This window comes from Oryctolagus cuniculus, chromosome 7, assembly GCF_051225735.1.
Source record: "Oryctolagus cuniculus isolate XC-2025 breed Fujian yellow rabbit chromosome 7, ASM5122573v1, whole genome shotgun sequence".
Classification (NCBI taxonomy): Eukaryota; Metazoa; Chordata; class Mammalia; order Lagomorpha; family Leporidae; genus Oryctolagus; species Oryctolagus cuniculus.
This window is the reverse complement of record NC_142873.1, coordinates 37882570-37901426: the sequence shown is the minus strand read 5'-3', so window position 1 is coordinate 37901426 and position 18857 is coordinate 37882570. Positions and strand designations below refer to the sequence as shown.

Sequence of the window (18857 nt, the reverse complement as noted above, 5' to 3'; positions counted from 1 at the left end):
TGGAGCCCCCCGCCCCGCCCCTGGGGAGGCGGTGGGTCGTGGAGCAGAGCCAACGTGTGCAGCTGGGTGACCGCAGGGCGCCTGGACCTTCGGCCGGCCACCAACCACTGCCCCGGGTGGTTTTCCCGACTCGTGGCCTCTGTGCCTCCTGAGGCAGCTGTGCTGAGGCCGAGAGAGGCGGGAGCACGGGGTCAGCCAAGGGCTCCGAGGAGCAGGATCCCGGGCAGCGCGCTGTCCCGAGCAGGCAGACAGGCTGGCAGGCGGGAGGCGGGAGGCGGGAGGCGGGAGTGCGCAGCGAGGGCGAGGAGGTGGGACGCGGCCGAAGTGCGCTGCTCTCGGTGGGCTGGCTGCAGACAGGTGTTTAGGGGACGCTCGGGAGGACTCTGGGCGGGCCGCCCGTCGGTTCAGCGCTCTGGGGCTGGCAGGAGGCGGGGAGAGGTGGAGGAGATCTGGGGACTGGGGCTGGGAGGCGGAGGGCCGTGAATGTGCGGAAGGTAGCGGCAGAGGGTGGCGGCAGAGGAGCGGAGGAGCCAGGAAGACTCGGAGGCAGGTGGGTCCCGAGAAGCGGTGTGGTGGGGAGAGGTGGGCGGGAGTGCCTGCGCGCTGGCCAGTTGGAGCGGGGTCCCTGTGGCGAGTGCCACGTGTGGGCCGGCAAGGCGGGGTCTCGCTCGCGACGGCTGGAGAGGCGGAGCGGCGAGCGGCGTGTTGCACGACGGGCGCGAGGCTGGCCCGGGCGTGCCAAAAAGGCGTGCTTGTCAGGAGTGGGATTCGAACCCACGCCTCCAGGGGAGACTGCGACCTGAACGCAGCGCCTTAGACCGCTCGGCCATCCTGACGGCGGGCCGGGTGGCGCGGCCGTTCCCTTGGCTGGGGGAGCGCGCCAGGGACTGCGGCCTTGGTCCGTCGCGCCGCCTGGGCCCTGGGCTGCGGGGCCAGGGCGCAGGCCGCCGGGCGCGCGGGGCGCGCGGGGCGCGCGGGGCGCGCGGTTCCCGGGGCAGCTCCGCGCGGTTCCCGGGGCTTGCAGGGCGCCGCTGCCCGGTTCTGGAGGCCGCACGGGGCACCCGGCAGCACCCCGGGACGCATCCCAGACGGGCCGCCCGCTCCTTCCAGTTCGCAGCGCTACCCCCTGCCCCCGTTGTGCCCCGCCCAGCGGGTCGTCGTGGTCTTCCTCCTCCTCCTCCTCCTCTCCCTCTGGGTTTTCCTGGGGGTGCTCTTCCTCCTCTTCCTCGCTGTGCCCCTCCGCTGGCTCTTCTCCCCTCTCCTCTTGCTGCTGCTGCTGCTGCTGCTGCTCTTCCTCATCTTCATCCTCCTCCCTGGCTTCCCCTGGGTCCTCCGGTTGGTTGGCTCTATGCTCCTGGAAGCTAGCATGTTGTGGTCCCGGGCCGGGGAGTCCACGTGGGGCGAAGGCACTAGGTTGCGGGGACCGGGGACTGGGGACTGGGGACGGGTGGCGGTTGGCCCTGGAGCCGGTGTGTGGGCGGTGGAGGGCAGGGGTCGGGTGCGGGCGGGCGGGCGGGCGCAGAGGGGTCGAGGGGACCCGAGGGTGGCCGCCGCCGTCCTCGTTAGTATAGTGGTGAGTATCCCCGCCTGTCACGCGGGAGACCGGGGTTCGATTCCCCGACGGGGAGGCAAGCCGCCCTTTTTGGCCAGGCCCCGCACGCCGGCCCCCGCACGCGGAGCACCAGGGACCGTGTGGCCTGCGGGCCCCGGACACGCACCCGTGTTGGGCGCACAGGGCGCGGCGCGCGCGAGGAGTTTTCGCTCGCTCACGGTCGGTCGCGACCGACCGACAGGGCTTGGTGCGCTTGGTGCGCTTGGTGCGCTTGGTGCGCTAGGTGCGCTAGGTGCGCTAGGTGCGCTGGGTGAGGGGGCGCGGACGAGCCGGGGAGCGAGCCTGCGGGTGCGGTCGGTCGCCTGGCCGTCGGACCTCTGGTGCACGAGGGCTTGGACGAGCCAGCTGAGGGCGGACGCGGACGCGGAGACGGATACGGATACGGACGCGCGCGCCGCCGGGGCTCCGCTGGATCCGGAGGCCGGGGCCCAGGAGTAAGGAGACCTGGAGCCGCTGGGCGGAGGCGGGCGCGTGCGCAGACGGAGAAGCGGCTGGCGTGCGTGTGGATGCGCGAGGGCGGCCTTGGGGTGGCAGCGGGGACGTGCGGGCGAGGCGCGCCGTCGGGGCACGGGGGCGGCGGGGCGCTCCGGGCAAGCCGGGCGGCGCGTGGCCAGGCCGGCCTCGGCGGGAGGCGTTGGTGGTATAGTGGTGAGCATAGCTGCCTTCCAAGCAGTTGACCCGGGTTCGATTCCCGGCCAACGCAGCGCGCCCACCTTTTGGCAGAGGCGGTGGTCGTGGCGCGCGCCCGGCCGCCCAGGTGGGGCGGACTTGGCTGAGCGCGGCGGGGCAGGGCGTGCGCGGGGGCCAGGAGACGGAGGCGCGCCCTGTGTTTTTTTGAGGTCAGGGCGGATGTCGGGCGGGGGCCCGTCGGCCGGCCCGGGCAGGACAGCCGGGGGTTGGCCGTGGAAGTAGCGCGGCAGGCCAGGCGCTGCTGCTGCTGCTGCTGCTGCTGCTGCTGCTGCCCATTGGCACCCAGGCGCCGGCTGCAGCAGGCAGAGGCCCAGGCCAGACGCGCAGCCCGACGCTCCCTGGTGGTCTAGTGGTTAGGATTCGGCGCTCTCACCGCCGCGGCCCGGGTTCGATTCCCGGTCAGGGAAGCCTTTCTTCTTCCTCGGAGGGCTGGCGTGTGTGCTCTGCCTCCCGCAGTACAGCCCGCCCACTTTTGCACAACCACGCAGCCAACTGCTTGTGCAATGGGGCAACGCACACTGCGCCCCAGCCCCGGCCCCGGCCACGGCCCAAGCTCTGTGCCTCTGCCTCCGCGGCCGCCCTCAGCTGCTGTCCTTTTCGCCAGCTGCGCCACCTCAGGACCTTTGGCCGCTCCCCACCTCCAGGCTGCTCGCTGTCCCCCTGCTCCCGCGCCTCCCCTGCCAGCCGTTCTGCGACACTCCTGGGCAGCCGGAACACCCCCAACCCAGACGTGGGCACGCGCGCACCAACACACAGCCACCCGCACACCCAGGATGCCACAATTCCGGAACAGCCGCACCCCACTCCACACACAGGGACCGGTGCCTGCACGCACTCGGCCTCACGTCCTCACTCACGACATCACCGCCGCCGGCACCACGCACAGGAACGCGTGTGCTTCTGCGTGTGCGCGCACACACACACTCACACACACAGACACACACACACAGAGACACAGAGGGCACGCCTTCTCTCCCTGCCCGTTGGGCCAGGTGCCAGGTGCCGCGTGCCATGGCCTCCGTGGGTCTGAGAGTCACCAAGCAGCCCAGGGTGCAGTTGCTTTGGTTTTCCCACCGTGAGCCGATCCAGGCTCCCAGGTGGGCTCGGGGCTTGAACACGTGGGAGCTGTCCCAGAGGGGCCCTGCACTTGGCACCCCTCCCCGCCTCCACCCCCCAGGATGCAGGATGCAGGATGCAGGATGCAGGATGCAGGATGCAGATGCGAGACCAGCAGGCTGGAGAGGGCCGGCAAGCTGGAGCCCTGGGCAATGCCGGCGGCTGGCCATCGGTGAGGGAGCCTCCTCCTCCGGGAGGAGGTGGGAGAGGGCTTGCGGACAGCCCGAGAGCCGAGATGACAGCCAGCCAGTGTGTGGGGACAAGGTGGAGGAGAGGGGAGCGGCATACGCTGGCGTTTCACCGTGGGCTCTCTCCGCACGGGAGGGAACCGACCCTCCCGGTCCCTGTCGCGGGCCACGCCACCACGGATTTGGTAGCACGTTCCAATCCCCGCCTCATCTCTGAGCTCGCGCTCTCTGCGTCCCGATTGACGCCTCGATCCCTGCATGCGGTTCTCCGCCCTACTCTGTGCCGGCTCGGCCCTCGTCAAGTAGCGGCTCCGGCTCCTTGTGCCCACACAGGACCTCCAGGGCAAGGGCGGAGCTGCCCAGCCGCTTAGGGCAGGTCTCGGGGGCGACAGGTCGAGGGGACTCAGAGGGCAGCGTCTCAGGCGTGGAGCCTCCCGTGCAGTGGGTTGGGAGGGGCCCGGCCCTGGGCACTGGGGGCGGTGTGTGGGGCGCGTGGCAGGGCTGGAGTCGGGTGTCCGTTCTGGAGGCTGGCATCCCAAGCAGCCTAGGGCCAGGGCGTGAGCCCCCAACGGGGGCCGGCATCAGTCCAGCAGCCGGAAGGCGGGAGGAGTCGTGGAAGGGTGCTAGGGCCAGCCGCGCGTTGGCGATGGTTGGTTGTGAGAGCAGGGTGTGGGGAGACGAAGCGGCGGGGCTTGGCGGCTCAGTGGCCGGCCGGCAGAGCGGCGAGGTCGGAAGTGCAGCGCGTGGGCCCGAAGTGGGTATCAGGAGAGGCAGAGGCTAGGAAGGAGGCAGGGGTGCGAGGGCTGAGGCACTGGGCTAGGCGGGGTTCGGCGGCCAGGGGGGCTGGGGAGCGCGTGTGCCAAGAGTGCTGGTGCAAGGCTGGCCAGAGAGGAGCCCGAGGGAGCGGCTTGCGCAGAGGCACTGCTGGGGCTGCCCAAGCAAAAGGGGAGCAGGAGCTGCATGGGCCGGGAATCGAACCCGGGCCTCCCGCGTGGCAGGCGAGAATTCTACCACTGAACCACCCATGCACCGTCGGCGGGCGCCGCCAGGAGCCGCCACAGGCCCGCAGGCTGATCACCACGAGCTGCTCCGTTGCAGCCGCTTTCCGTGGAGCAGGGCGACCACGCGCAAGCAGAAGGAGCTGCTCCACGCGCCTCTAGGGCCCAGGCTGCTTGGCAAGCTGCCTAGAGTTGAGGATGGGCGGAATGGTTGGCTGGGGTGGGGTTGGAGGGGGTGTGGTGTGGTGTGGTGTGGTGTGGTGGTGGTTGGCCTTGGATGGATGGGTGGGGTTTGGGAGGGACACACACACACTCACACACACACACACACACGAGACAGAGAGAGAGAGAGAGAGAGAGAGAGCGAGCGAGCTAGAGAGCAAGAGGCAGGCAGACAGAGAAAGAGAGAGAAGCACAGAGCTTCAGCTCCTGCTGGGTTGTTGTCTGCATCCCAGGGCACGGGGAAGGAGGGGCGCTGGAGCCCAGAGAGAGCCAGGATGCAGCCGGCCAGACCCGGCCCTCTGCCCAGGTCCCCGTCAGAGCAGGTGACTCGGGGCGGTCCCCGTGGTGGTGGGCTCGGGTGTGAGCCACGGCTGCAACAGGAGCACCGGCTGAAGGCGGGTGTGTGGCCGGCCGCCACGCTGGGTGGGGCGCGCCTGCCCATGGAGCCCCCCGCCCCGCCCCTGGGGAGGCGGTGGGTCGTGGAGCAGAGCCAACGTGTGCAGCTGGGTGACCGCAGGGCGCCTGGACCTTCGGCCGGCCACCAACCACTGCCCCGGGTGGTTTTCCCGACTCGTGGCCTCTGTGCCTCCTGAGGCAGCTGTGCTGAGGCCGAGAGAGGCGGGAGCACGGGGTCAGCCAAGGGCTCCGAGGAGCAGGATCCCGGGCAGCGCGCTGTCCCGAGCAGGCAGACAGGCTGGCAGGCGGGAGGCGGGAGGCGGGAGGCGGGAGTGCGCAGCGAGGGCGAGGAGGTGGGACGCGGCCGAAGTGCGCTGCTCTCGGTGGGCTGGCTGCAGACAGGTGTTTAGGGGACGCTCGGGAGGACTCTGGGCGGGCCGCCCGTCGGTTCAGCGCTCTGGGGCTGGCAGGAGGCGGGGAGAGGTGGAGGAGATCTGGGGACTGGGGCTGGGAGGCGGAGGGCCGTGAATGTGCGGAAGGTAGCGGCAGAGGGTGGCGGCAGAGGAGCGGAGGAGCCAGGAAGACTCGGAGGCAGGTGGGTCCCGAGAAGCGGTGTGGTGGGGAGAGGTGGGCGGGAGTGCCTGCGCGCTGGCCAGTTGGAGCGGGGTCCCTGTGGCGAGTGCCACGTGTGGGCCGGCAAGGCGGGGTCTCGCTCGCGACGGCTGGAGAGGCGGAGCGGCGAGCGGCGTGTTGCACGACGGGCGCGAGGCTGGCCCGGGCGTGCCAAAAAGGCGTGCTTGTCAGGAGTGGGATTCGAACCCACGCCTCCAGGGGAGACTGCGACCTGAACGCAGCGCCTTAGACCGCTCGGCCATCCTGACGGCGGGCCGGGTGGCGCGGCCGTTCCCTTGGCTGGGGGAGCGCGCCAGGGACTGCGGCCTTGGTCCGTCGCGCCGCCTGGGCCCTGGGCTGCGGGGCCAGGGCGCAGGCCGCCGGGCGCGCGGGGCGCGCGGGGCGCGCGGGGCGCGCGGTTCCCGGGGCAGCTCCGCGCGGTTCCCGGGGCTTGCAGGGCGCCGCTGCCCGGTTCTGGAGGCCGCACGGGGCACCCGGCAGCACCCCGGGACGCATCCCAGACGGGCCGCCCGCTCCTTCCAGTTCGCAGCGCTACCCCCTGCCCCCGTTGTGCCCCGCCCAGCGGGTCGTCGTGGTCTTCCTCCTCCTCCTCCTCCTCTCCCTCTGGGTTTTCCTGGGGGTGCTCTTCCTCCTCTTCCTCGCTGTGCCCCTCCGCTGGCTCTTCTCCCCTCTCCTCTTGCTGCTGCTGCTGCTGCTGCTGCTCTTCCTCATCTTCATCCTCCTCCCTGGCTTCCCCTGGGTCCTCCGGTTGGTTGGCTCTATGCTCCTGGAAGCTAGCATGTTGTGGTCCCGGGCCGGGGAGTCCACGTGGGGCGAAGGCACTAGGTTGCGGGGACCGGGGACTGGGGACTGGGGACGGGTGGCGGTTGGCCCTGGAGCCGGTGTGTGGGCGGTGGAGGGCAGGGGTCGGGTGCGGGCGGGCGGGCGGGCGCAGAGGGGTCGAGGGGACCCGAGGGTGGCCGCCGCCGTCCTCGTTAGTATAGTGGTGAGTATCCCCGCCTGTCACGCGGGAGACCGGGGTTCGATTCCCCGACGGGGAGGCAAGCCGCCCTTTTTGGCCAGGCCCCGCACGCCGGCCCCCGCACGCGGAGCACCAGGGACCGTGTGGCCTGCGGGCCCCGGACACGCACCCGTGTTGGGCGCACAGGGCGCGGCGCGCGCGAGGAGTTTTCGCTCGCTCACGGTCGGTCGCGACCGACCGACAGGGCTTGGTGCGCTTGGTGCGCTTGGTGCGCTTGGTGCGCTAGGTGCGCTAGGTGCGCTAGGTGCGCTGGGTGAGGGGGCGCGGACGAGCCGGGGAGCGAGCCTGCGGGTGCGGTCGGTCGCCTGGCCGTCGGACCTCTGGTGCACGAGGGCTTGGACGAGCCAGCTGAGGGCGGACGCGGACGCGGAGACGGATACGGATACGGACGCGCGCGCCGCCGGGGCTCCGCTGGATCCGGAGGCCGGGGCCCAGGAGTAAGGAGACCTGGAGCCGCTGGGCGGAGGCGGGCGCGTGCGCAGACGGAGAAGCGGCTGGCGTGCGTGTGGATGCGCGAGGGCGGCCTTGGGGTGGCAGCGGGGACGTGCGGGCGAGGCGCGCCGTCGGGGCACGGGGGCGGCGGGGCGCTCCGGGCAAGCCGGGCGGCGCGTGGCCAGGCCGGCCTCGGCGGGAGGCGTTGGTGGTATAGTGGTGAGCATAGCTGCCTTCCAAGCAGTTGACCCGGGTTCGATTCCCGGCCAACGCAGCGCGCCCACCTTTTGGCAGAGGCGGTGGTCGTGGCGCGCGCCCGGCCGCCCAGGTGGGGCGGACTTGGCTGAGCGCGGCGGGGCAGGGCGTGCGCGGGGGCCAGGAGACGGAGGCGCGCCCTGTGTTTTTTTGAGGTCAGGGCGGATGTCGGGCGGGGGCCCGTCGGCCGGCCCGGGCAGGACAGCCGGGGGTTGGCCGTGGAAGTAGCGCGGCAGGCCAGGCGCTGCTGCTGCTGCTGCTGCTGCTGCTGCTGCTGCCCATTGGCACCCAGGCGCCGGCTGCAGCAGGCAGAGGCCCAGGCCAGACGCGCAGCCCGACGCTCCCTGGTGGTCTAGTGGTTAGGATTCGGCGCTCTCACCGCCGCGGCCCGGGTTCGATTCCCGGTCAGGGAAGCCTTTCTTCTTCCTCGGAGGGCTGGCGTGTGTGCTCTGCCTCCCGCAGTACAGCCCGCCCACTTTTGCACAACCACGCAGCCAACTGCTTGTGCAATGGGGCAACGCACACTGCGCCCCAGCCCCGGCCCCGGCCACGGCCCAAGCTCTGTGCCTCTGCCTCCGCGGCCGCCCTCAGCTGCTGTCCTTTTCGCCAGCTGCGCCACCTCAGGACCTTTGGCCGCTCCCCACCTCCAGGCTGCTCGCTGTCCCCCTGCTCCCGCGCCTCCCCTGCCAGCCGTTCTGCGACACTCCTGGGCAGCCGGAACACCCCCAACCCAGACGTGGGCACGCGCGCACCAACACACAGCCACCCGCACACCCAGGATGCCACAATTCCGGAACAGCCGCACCCCACTCCACACACAGGGACCGGTGCCTGCACGCACTCGGCCTCACGTCCTCACTCACGACATCACCGCCGCCGGCACCACGCACAGGAACGCGTGTGCTTCTGCGTGTGCGCGCACACACACACTCACACACACAGACACACACACACAGAGACACAGAGGGCACGCCTTCTCTCCCTGCCCGTTGGGCCAGGTGCCAGGTGCCGCGTGCCATGGCCTCCGTGGGTCTGAGAGTCACCAAGCAGCCCAGGGTGCAGTTGCTTTGGTTTTCCCACCGTGAGCCGATCCAGGCTCCCAGGTGGGCTCGGGGCTTGAACACGTGGGAGCTGTCCCAGAGGGGCCCTGCACTTGGCACCCCTCCCCGCCTCCACCCCCCAGGATGCAGGATGCAGGATGCAGGATGCAGGATGCAGGATGCAGATGCGAGACCAGCAGGCTGGAGAGGGCCGGCAAGCTGGAGCCCTGGGCAATGCCGGCGGCTGGCCATCGGTGAGGGAGCCTCCTCCTCCGGGAGGAGGTGGGAGAGGGCTTGCGGACAGCCCGAGAGCCGAGATGACAGCCAGCCAGTGTGTGGGGACAAGGTGGAGGAGAGGGGAGCGGCATACGCTGGCGTTTCACCGTGGGCTCTCTCCGCACGGGAGGGAACCGACCCTCCCGGTCCCTGTCGCGGGCCACGCCACCACGGATTTGGTAGCACGTTCCAATCCCCGCCTCATCTCTGAGCTCGCGCTCTCTGCGTCCCGATTGACGCCTCGATCCCTGCATGCGGTTCTCCGCCCTACTCTGTGCCGGCTCGGCCCTCGTCAAGTAGCGGCTCCGGCTCCTTGTGCCCACACAGGACCTCCAGGGCAAGGGCGGAGCTGCCCAGCCGCTTAGGGCAGGTCTCGGGGGCGACAGGTCGACGGGACTCAGAGGGCAGCGTCTCAGGCGTGGAGCCTCCCGTGCAGTGGGTTGGGAGGGGCCCGGCCCTGGGCACTGGGGGCGGTGTGTGGGGCGCGTGGCAGGGCTGGAGTCGGGTGTCCGTTCTGGAGGCTGGCATCCCAAGCAGCCTAGGGCCAGGGCGTGAGCCCCCAACGGGGGCCGGCATCAGTCCAGCAGCCGGAAGGCGGGAGGAGTCGTGGAAGGGTGCTAGGGCCAGCCGCGCGTTGGCGATGGTTGGTTGTGAGAGCAGGGTGTGGGGAGACGAAGCGGCGGGGCTTGGCGGCTCAGTGGCCGGCCGGCAGAGCGGCGAGGTCGGAAGTGCAGCGCGTGGGCCCGAAGTGGGTATCAGGAGAGGCAGAGGCTAGGAAGGAGGCAGGGGTGCGAGGGCTGAGGCACTGGGCTAGGCGGGGTTCGGCGGCCAGGGGGGCTGGGGAGCGCGTGTGCCAAGAGTGCTGGTGCAAGGCTGGCCAGAGAGGAGCCCGAGGGAGCGGCTTGCGCAGAGGCACTGCTGGGGCTGCCCAAGCAAAAGGGGAGCAGGAGCTGCATGGGCCGGGAATCGAACCCGGGCCTCCCGCGTGGCAGGCGAGAATTCTACCACTGAACCACCCATGCACCGTCGGCGGGCGCCGCCAGGAGCCGCCACAGGCCCGCAGGCTGATCACCACGAGCTGCTCCGTTGCAGCCGCTTTCCGTGGAGCAGGGCGACCACGCGCAAGCAGAAGGAGCTGCTCCACGCGCCTCTAGGGCCCAGGCTGCTTGGCAAGCTGCCTAGAGTTGAGGATGGGCGGAATGGTTGGCTGGGGTGGGGTTGGAGGGGGTGTGGTGTGGTGTGGTGTGGTGTGGTGGTGGTTGGCCTTGGATGGATGGGTGGGGTTTGGGAGGGACACACACACACTCACACACACACACACACACGAGACAGAGAGAGAGAGAGAGAGAGAGCGAGCGAGCTAGAGAGCAAGAGGCAGGCAGACAGAGAAAGAGAGAGAAGCACAGAGCTTCAGCTCCTGCTGGGTTGTTGTCTGCATCCCAGGGCACGGGGAAGGAGGGGCGCTGGAGCCCAGAGAGAGCCAGGATGCAGCCGGCCAGACCCGGCCCTCTGCCCAGGTCCCCGTCAGAGCAGGTGACTCGGGGCGGTCCCCGTGGTGGTGGGCTCGGGTGTGAGCCACGGCTGCAACAGGAGCACCGGCTGAAGGCGGGTGTGTGGCCGGCCGCCACGCTGGGTGGGGCGCGCCTGCCCATGGAGCCCCCCGCCCCGCCCCTGGGGAGGCGGTGGGTCGTGGAGCAGAGCCAACGTGTGCAGCTGGGTGACCGCAGGGCGCCTGGACCTTCGGCCGGCCACCAACCACTGCCCCGGGTGGTTTTCCCGACTCGTGGCCTCTGTGCCTCCTGAGGCAGCTGTGCTGAGGCCGAGAGAGGCGGGAGCACGGGGTCAGCCAAGGGCTCCGAGGAGCAGGATCCCGGGCAGCGCGCTGTCCCGAGCAGGCAGACAGGCTGGCAGGCGGGAGGCGGGAGGCGGGAGGCGGGAGTGCGCAGCGAGGGCGAGGAGGTGGGACGCGGCCGAAGTGCGCTGCTCTCGGTGGGCTGGCTGCAGACAGGTGTTTAGGGGACGCTCGGGAGGACTCTGGGCGGGCCGCCCGTCGGTTCAGCGCTCTGGGGCTGGCAGGAGGCGGGGAGAGGTGGAGGAGATCTGGGGACTGGGGCTGGGAGGCGGAGGGCCGTGAATGTGCGGAAGGTAGCGGCAGAGGGTGGCGGCAGAGGAGCGGAGGAGCCAGGAAGACTCGGAGGCAGGTGGGTCCCGAGAAGCGGTGTGGTGGGGAGAGGTGGGCGGGAGTGCCTGCGCGCTGGCCAGTTGGAGCGGGGTCCCTGTGGCGAGTGCCACGTGTGGGCCGGCAAGGCGGGGTCTCGCTCGCGACGGCTGGAGAGGCGGAGCGGCGAGCGGCGTGTTGCACGACGGGCGCGAGGCTGGCCCGGGCGTGCCAAAAAGGCGTGCTTGTCAGGAGTGGGATTCGAACCCACGCCTCCAGGGGAGACTGCGACCTGAACGCAGCGCCTTAGACCGCTCGGCCATCCTGACGGCGGGCCGGGTGGCGCGGCCGTTCCCTTGGCTGGGGGAGCGCGCCAGGGACTGCGGCCTTGGTCCGTCGCGCCGCCTGGGCCCTGGGCTGCGGGGCCAGGGCGCAGGCCGCCGGGCGCGCGGGGCGCGCGGGGCGCGCGGGGCGCGCGGTTCCCGGGGCAGCTCCGCGCGGTTCCCGGGGCTTGCAGGGCGCCGCTGCCCGGTTCTGGAGGCCGCACGGGGCACCCGGCAGCACCCCGGGACGCATCCCAGACGGGCCGCCCGCTCCTTCCAGTTCGCAGCGCTACCCCCTGCCCCCGTTGTGCCCCGCCCAGCGGGTCGTCGTGGTCTTCCTCCTCCTCCTCCTCCTCTCCCTCTGGGTTTTCCTGGGGGTGCTCTTCCTCCTCTTCCTCGCTGTGCCCCTCCGCTGGCTCTTCTCCCCTCTCCTCTTGCTGCTGCTGCTGCTGCTGCTGCTCTTCCTCATCTTCATCCTCCTCCCTGGCTTCCCCTGGGTCCTCCGGTTGGTTGGCTCTATGCTCCTGGAAGCTAGCATGTTGTGGTCCCGGGCCGGGGAGTCCACGTGGGGCGAAGGCACTAGGTTGCGGGGACCGGGGACTGGGGACTGGGGACGGGTGGCGGTTGGCCCTGGAGCCGGTGTGTGGGCGGTGGAGGGCAGGGGTCGGGTGCGGGCGGGCGGGCGGGCGCAGAGGGGTCGAGGGGACCCGAGGGTGGCCGCCGCCGTCCTCGTTAGTATAGTGGTGAGTATCCCCGCCTGTCACGCGGGAGACCGGGGTTCGATTCCCCGACGGGGAGGCAAGCCGCCCTTTTTGGCCAGGCCCCGCACGCCGGCCCCCGCACGCGGAGCACCAGGGACCGTGTGGCCTGCGGGCCCCGGACACGCACCCGTGTTGGGCGCACAGGGCGCGGCGCGCGCGAGGAGTTTTCGCTCGCCCACGGTCGGTCGCGACCGACCGACAGGGCTTGGTGCGCTTGGTGCGCTTGGTGCGCTTGGTGCGCTTGGTGCGCTTGGTGCGCTAGGTGCGCTAGGTGCGCTAGGTGCGCTAGGTGCGCTGGGTGAGGGGGCGCGGACGAGCCGGGGAGCGAGCCTGCGGGTGCGGTCGGTCGCCTGGCCGTCGGACCTCTGGTGCACGAGGGCTTGGACGAGCCAGCTGAGGGCGGACGCGGACGCGGAGACGGATACGGATACGGACGCGCGCGCCGCCGGGGCTCCGCTGGATCCGGAGGCCGGGGCCCAGGAGTAAGGAGACCTGGAGCCGCTGGGCGGAGGCGGGCGCGTGCGCAGACGGAGAAGCGGCTGGCGTGCGTGTGGATGCGCGAGGGCGGCCTTGGGGTGGCAGCGGGGACGTGCGGGCGAGGCGCGCCGTCGGGGCACGGGGGCGGCGGGGCGCTCCGGGCAAGCCGGGCGGCGCGTGGCCAGGCCGGCCTCGGCGGGAGGCGTTGGTGGTATAGTGGTGAGCATAGCTGCCTTCCAAGCAGTTGACCCGGGTTCGATTCCCGGCCAACGCAGCGCGCCCACCTTTTGGCAGAGGCGGTGGTCGTGGCGCGCGCCCGGCCGCCCAGGTGGGGCGGACTTGGCTGAGCGCGGCGGGGCAGGGCGTGCGCGGGGGCCAGGAGACGGAGGCGCGCCCTGTGTTTTTTTGAGGTCAGGGCGGATGTCGGGCGGGGGCCCGTCGGCCGGCCCGGGCAGGACAGCCGGGGGTTGGCCGTGGAAGTAGCGCGGCAGGCCAGGCGCTGCTGCTGCTGCTGCTGCTGCTGCTGCTGCTGCCCATTGGCACCCAGGCGCCGGCTGCAGCAGGCAGAGGCCCAGGCCAGACGCGCAGCCCGACGCTCCCTGGTGGTCTAGTGGTTAGGATTCGGCGCTCTCACCGCCGCGGCCCGGGTTCGATTCCCGGTCAGGGAAGCCTTTCTTCTTCCTCGGAGGGCCGGCGTGTGTGCTCTGCCTCCCGCAGTACAGCCCGCCCACTTTTGCACAACCACGCAGCCAACTGCTTGTGCAATGGGGCAACGCACACTGCGCCCCAGCCCCGGCCCCGGCCCAAGCTCTGTGCCTCTGCCTCCGCGGCCGCCCTCAGCTGCTGTCCTTTTCGCCAGCTGCGCCACCTCAGGACCTTTGGCCGCTCCCCACCTCCAGGCTGCTCGCTGTCCCCCTGCTCCCGCGCCTCCCCTGCCAGCCGTTCTGCGACACTCCTGGGCAGCCGGAACACCCCCAACCCAGACGTGGGCACGCGCGCACCAACACACATCCACCCGCACACCCAGGATGCCACAATTCCGGAACAGCCGCACCCCACTCCACACACAGGGACCGGTGCCTGCACGCACTCGGCCTCACGTCCTCACTCACGACATCACCGCCGCCGGCACCACGCACAGGAACGCGTGTGCTTCTGCGTGCGCGCGCACACACACACACTCACACACACAGACACACACACACAGAGACACAGAGGGCACGCCTTCTCTCCCTGCCCGTTGGGCCAGGTGCCAGGTGCCGCGTGCCATGGCCTCCGTGGGTCTGAGAGTCACCAAGCAGCCCAGGGTGCAGTTGCTTTGGTTTTCCCACCGTGAGCCGATCCAGGCTCCCAGGTGGGCTTGGGGCTTGAACACGTGGGAGCTGTCCCAGAGGGGCCCTGCACTTGGCACCCCTCCCCGCCTCCACCCCCCAGGATGCAGGATGCAGGATGCAGGATGCAGGATGCAGATGCGAGACCAGCAGGCTGGAGAGGGCCGGCAAGCTGGAGCCCTGGGCAATGCCGGCGGCTGGCCATCGGTGAGGGAGCCTCCTCCTCCGGGAGGAGGTGGGAGAGGGCTTGCGGACAGCCCGAGAGCCGAGATGACAGCCAGCCAGTGTGTGGGGACAAGGTGGAGGAGAGGGGAGCGGCATACGCTGGCGTTTCACCGTGGGCTCTCTCCGCACGGGAGGGAACCGACCCTCCCGGTCCCTGTCGCGGGCCACGCCACCACGGATTTGGTAGCACGTTCCAATCCCCGCCTCATCTCTGAGCTCGCGCTCTCTGCGTCCCGATTGACGCCTCGATCCCTGCATGCGGTTCTCCGCCCTACTCTGTGCCGGCTCGGCCCTCGTCAAGTAGCGGCTCCGGCTCCTTGTGCCCACACAGGACCTCCAGGGCAAGGGCGGAGCTGCCCAGCCGCTTAGGGCAGGTCTCGGGGGCGACAGGTCGACGGGACTCAGAGGGCAGCGTCTCAGGCGTGGAGCCTCCCGTGCAGTGGGTTGGGAGGGGCCCGGCCCTGGGCACTGGGGGCGGTGTGTGGGGCGCGTGGCAGGGCTGGAGTCGGGTGTCCGTTCTGGAGGCTGGCATCCCAAGCAGCCTAGGGCCAGGGCGTGAGCCCCCAACGGGGGCCGGCATCAGTCCAGCAGCCGGAAGGCGGGAGGAGTCGTGGAAGGGTGCTAGGGCCAGCCGCGCGTTGGCGATGGTTGGTTGTGAGAGCAGGGTGTGGGGAGACGAAGCGGCGGGGCTTGGCGGCTCAGTGGCCGGCCGGCAGAGCGGCGAGGTCGGAAGTGCAGCGCGTGGGCCCGAAGTGGGTATCAGGAGAGGCAGAGGCTAGGAAGGAGGCAGGGGTGCGAGGGCTGAGGCACTGGGCTAGGCGGGGTTCGGCGGCCAGGGGGGCTGGGGAGCGCGTGTGCCAAGAGTGCTGGTGCAAGGCTGGCCAGAGAGGAGCCCGAGGGAGCGGCTTGCGCAGAGGCACTGCTGGGGCTGCCCAAGCAAAAGGGGAGCAGGAGCTGCATGGGCCGGGAATCGAACCCGGGCCTCCCGCGTGGCAGGCGAGAATTCTACCACTGAACCACCCATGCACCGTCGGCGGGCGCCGCCAGGAGCCGCCACAGGCCCGCAGGCTGATCACCACGAGCTGCTCCGTTGCAGCCGCTTTCCGTGGAGCAGGGCGACCACGCGCAAGCAGAAGGAGCTGCTCCACGCGCCTCTAGGGCCCAGGCTGCTTGGCAAGCTGCCTAGAGTTGAGGATGGGCGGAATGGTTGGCTGGGGTGGGGTTGGAGGGGGTGTGGTGTGGTGTGGTGTGGTGTGGTGGTGGTTGGCCTTGGATGGATGGGTGGGGTTTGGGAGGGACACACACACACTCACACACACACACACACACGAGACAGAGAGAGAGAGAGAGAGAGAGAGAGCGAGCTAGAGAGCAAGAGGCAGGCAGACAGAGAAAGAGAGAGAAGCACAGAGCTTCAGCTCCTGCTGGGTTGTTGTCTGCATCCCAGGGCACGGGGAAGGAGGGGCGCTGGAGCCCAGAGAGAGCCAGGATGCAGCCGGCCAGACCCGGCCCTCTGCCCAGGTCCCCGTCAGAGCAGGTGACTCGGGGCGGTCCCCGTGGTGGTGGGCTCGGGTGTGAGCCACGGCTGCAACAGGAGCACCGGCTGAAGGCGGGTGTGTGGCCGGCCGCCACGCTGGGTGGGGCGCGCCTGCCCATGGAGCCCCCCGCCCCGCCCCTGGGGAGGCGGTGGGTCGTGGAGCAGAGCCAACGTGTGCAGCTGGGTGACCGCAGGGCGCCTGGGCCTTTGGCCGGCCACCAACCACTGCCCCGGGTGGTTTTCCCGACTCGTGGCCTCTGTGCCTCCTGCGGCAGCTGTGCTGAGGCCGAGAGAGGCGGGAGCACGGGGTCAGCCAAGGGCTCCGAGGAGCAGGATCCCGGGCAGCGCGCTGTCCCGAGCAGGCAGACAGGCTGGCAGGCGGGAGGCGGGAGGCGGGAGGCGGGAGGCGGGAGTGCGCAGCGAGGGCGAGGAGGTGGGACGCGGCCGAAGTGCGCTGCTCTCGGTGGGCTGGCTGCAGACAGGTGTTTAGGGGACGCTCGGGAGGACTCTGGGCGGGCCGCCCGTCGGTTCAGCGCTCTGGGGCTGGCAGGAGGCGGGGAGAGGTGGAGGAGATCTGGGGACTGGGGCTGGGAGGCGGAGGGCCGTGAATGTGCGGAAGGTAGCGGCAGAGGGTGGCGGCAGAGGAGCGGAGGAGCCAGGAAGACTCGGAGGCAGGTGGGTCCCGAGAAGCGGTGTGGTGGGGAGAGGTGGGCGGGAGTGCCTGCGCGCTGGCCAGTTGGAGCGGGGTCCCTGTGGCGAGTGCCACGTGTGGGCCGGCAAGGCGGGGTCTCGCTCGCGACGGCTGGAGAGGCGGAGCGGCGAGCGGCGTGTTGCACGACGGGCGCGAGGCTGGCCCGGGCGTGCCAAAAAGGCGTGCTTGTCAGGAGTGGGATTCGAACCCACGCCTCCAGGGGAGACTGCGACCTGAACGCAGCGCCTTAGACCGCTCGGCCATCCTGACGGCGGGCCGGGTGGCGCGGCCGTTCCCTTGGCTGGGGGAGCGCGCCAGGGACTGCGGCCTTGGTCCGTCGCGCCGCCTGGGCCCTGGGCTGCGGGGCCAGGGCGCAGGCCGCCGGGCGCGCGGGGCGCGCGGGGCGCGCGGTTCCCGGGGCAGCTCCGCGCGGTTCCCGGGGCTTGCAGGGCGCCGCTGCCCGGTTCTGGAGGCCGCACGGGGCACCCGGCAGCACCCCGGGACGCATCCCAGACGGGCCGCCCGCTCCTTCCAGTTCGCAGCGCTACCCCCTGCCCCCGTTGTGCCCCGCCCAGCGGGTCGTCGTGGTCTTCCTCCTCCTCCTCCTCCTCTCCCTCTGGGTTTTCCTGGGGGTGCTCTTCCTCCTCTTCCTCGCTGTGCCCCTCCGCTGGCTCTTCTCCCCTCTCCTCTTGCTGCTGCTGCTGCTGCTGCTGCTCTTCCTCATCTTCATCCTCCTCCCTGGCTTCCCCTGGGTCCTCCGGTTGGTTGGCTCTATGCTCCTGGAAGCTAGCATGTTGTGGTCCCGGGCCGGGGAGTCCACGTGGGGCGAAGGCACTAGGTTGCGGGGACCGGGGACTGGGGACTGGGGACGGGTGGCGGTTGGCCCTGGAGCCGGTGTGTGGGCGGTGGAGGGCAGGGGTCGGGTGCGGGCGGGCGGGCGGGCGCAGAGGGGTCGAGGGGACCCGAGGGTGGCCGCCGCCGTCCTCGTTAGTATAGTGGTGAGTATCCCCGCCTGTCACGCGGGAGACCGGGGTTCGATTCCCCGACGGGGAGGCAAGCCGCCCTTTTTGGCCAGGCCCCGCACGCCGGCCCCCGCACGCGGAGCACCAGGGACCGTGTGGCCTGCGGGCCCCGGACACGCACCCGTGTTGGGCGCACAGGGCGCGGCGCGCGCGAGGAGTTTTCGCTCGCCCACGGTCGGTCGCGACCGACCGACAGGGCTTGGTGCGCTTGGTGCGCTTGGTGCGCTTGGTGCGCTTGGTGCGCTTGGTGCGCTAGGTGCGCTAGGTGCGCTAGGTGCGCTAGGTGCGCTGGGTGAGGGGGCGCGGACGAGCCGGGGAGCGAGCCTGCGGGTGCGGTCGGTCGCCTGGCCGTCGGACCTCTGGTGCACGAGGGCTTGGACGAGCCAGCTGAGGGCGGACGCGGACGCGGAGACGGATACGGATACGGACGCGCGCGCCGCCGGGGCTCCGCTGGATCCGGAGGCCGGGGCCCAGGAGTAAGGAGACCTGGAGCCGCTGGGCGGAGGCGGGCGCGTGCGCAGACGGAGAAGCGGCTGGCGTGCGTGTGGATGCGCGAGGGCGGCCTTGGGGTGGCAGCGGGGACGTGCGGGCGAGGCGCGCCGTCGGGGCACGGGGGCGGCGGGGCGCTCCGGGCAAGCCGGGCGGCGCGTGGCCAGGCCGGCCTCGGCGGGAGGCGTTGGTGGTATAGTGGTGAGCATAGCTGCCTTCCAAGCAGTTGACCCGGGTTCGATTCCCGGCCAACGCAGCGCGCCCACCTTTTGGCAGAGGCGGTGGTCGTGGCGCGCGCCCGGCCGCCCAGGTGGGGCGGACTTGGCTGAGCGCGGCGGGGCAGGGCGTGCGCGGGGGCCAGGAGACGGAGGCGCGCCCTGTGTTTTTTTGAGGTCAGGGCGGATGGCGGGCGGGGGCCCGTCGGCCGGCCCGGGCAGGACAGCCGGGGGTTGGCCGTGGAAGTAGCGCGGCAGGCCAGGCGCTGCTGCTGCTGCTGCTGCTGCTGCTGCTGCTGCTGCCCATTGGCACCCAGGCGCCGGCTGCAGCAGGCAGAGGCCCAGGCCAGACGCGCAGCCCGACGCTCCCTGGTGGTCTAGTGGTTAGGATTCGGCGCTCTCACCGCCGCGGCCCGGGTTCGATTCCCGGTCAGGGAAGCCTTTCTTCTTCCTCGGAGGGCCGGCGTGTGTGCTCTGCCTCCCGCAGTACAGCCCGCCCACTTTTGCACAACCACGCAGCCAACTGCTTGTGCAATGGGGCAACGCACACTGCGCCCCAGCCCCGGCCCCGGCCCAAGCTCTGTGCCTCTGCCTCCGCGGCCGCCCTCAGCTGCTGTCCTTTTCGCCAGCTGCGCCACCTCAGGACCTTTGGCCGCTCCCCACCTCCAGGCTGCTCGCTGTCCCCCTGCTCCCGCGCCTCCCCTGCCAGCCGTTCTGCGACACTCCTGGGCAGCCGGAACACCCCCAAC

General features: G+C 71.2%; 7 non-coding genes across 7 annotated transcripts; all 7 read right to left on the bottom strand.

Moving 5' to 3' along the window:
* Positions 1-753: 753 nt before the first annotated feature.
* TRNAL-CAG (transfer RNA leucine (anticodon CAG)) lies at positions 754-836 on the bottom strand. The gene has a single exon. It is a non-coding gene; the product is annotated as a tRNA-Leu (tRNA).
* A 3727-nt stretch (positions 837-4563) lies between these two features.
* TRNAG-GCC (transfer RNA glycine (anticodon GCC)) lies at positions 4564-4634 on the bottom strand. Its single transcript has one exon. It is a non-coding gene; the product is annotated as a tRNA-Gly (tRNA).
* A 1386-nt stretch (positions 4635-6020) lies between these two features.
* Positions 6021-6103, bottom strand: TRNAL-CAG (transfer RNA leucine (anticodon CAG)). The gene has a single exon. It is a non-coding gene; the product is annotated as a tRNA-Leu (tRNA).
* Positions 6104-9830: 3727 nt separating this feature from the next.
* On the bottom strand, positions 9831-9901 carry TRNAG-GCC (transfer RNA glycine (anticodon GCC)). The gene has a single exon. It is a non-coding gene; the product is annotated as a tRNA-Gly (tRNA).
* A 1382-nt stretch (positions 9902-11283) lies between these two features.
* Positions 11284-11366, bottom strand: TRNAL-CAG (transfer RNA leucine (anticodon CAG)). The gene has a single exon. It is a non-coding gene; the product is annotated as a tRNA-Leu (tRNA).
* A 3743-nt stretch (positions 11367-15109) lies between these two features.
* Positions 15110-15180, bottom strand: TRNAG-GCC (transfer RNA glycine (anticodon GCC)). Its single transcript has one exon. It is a non-coding gene; the product is annotated as a tRNA-Gly (tRNA).
* Positions 15181-16569: 1389 nt separating this feature from the next.
* On the bottom strand, positions 16570-16652 carry TRNAL-CAG (transfer RNA leucine (anticodon CAG)). Its single transcript has one exon. It is a non-coding gene; the product is annotated as a tRNA-Leu (tRNA).
* Between the last annotated feature and the right edge of the window lie 2205 nt (positions 16653-18857).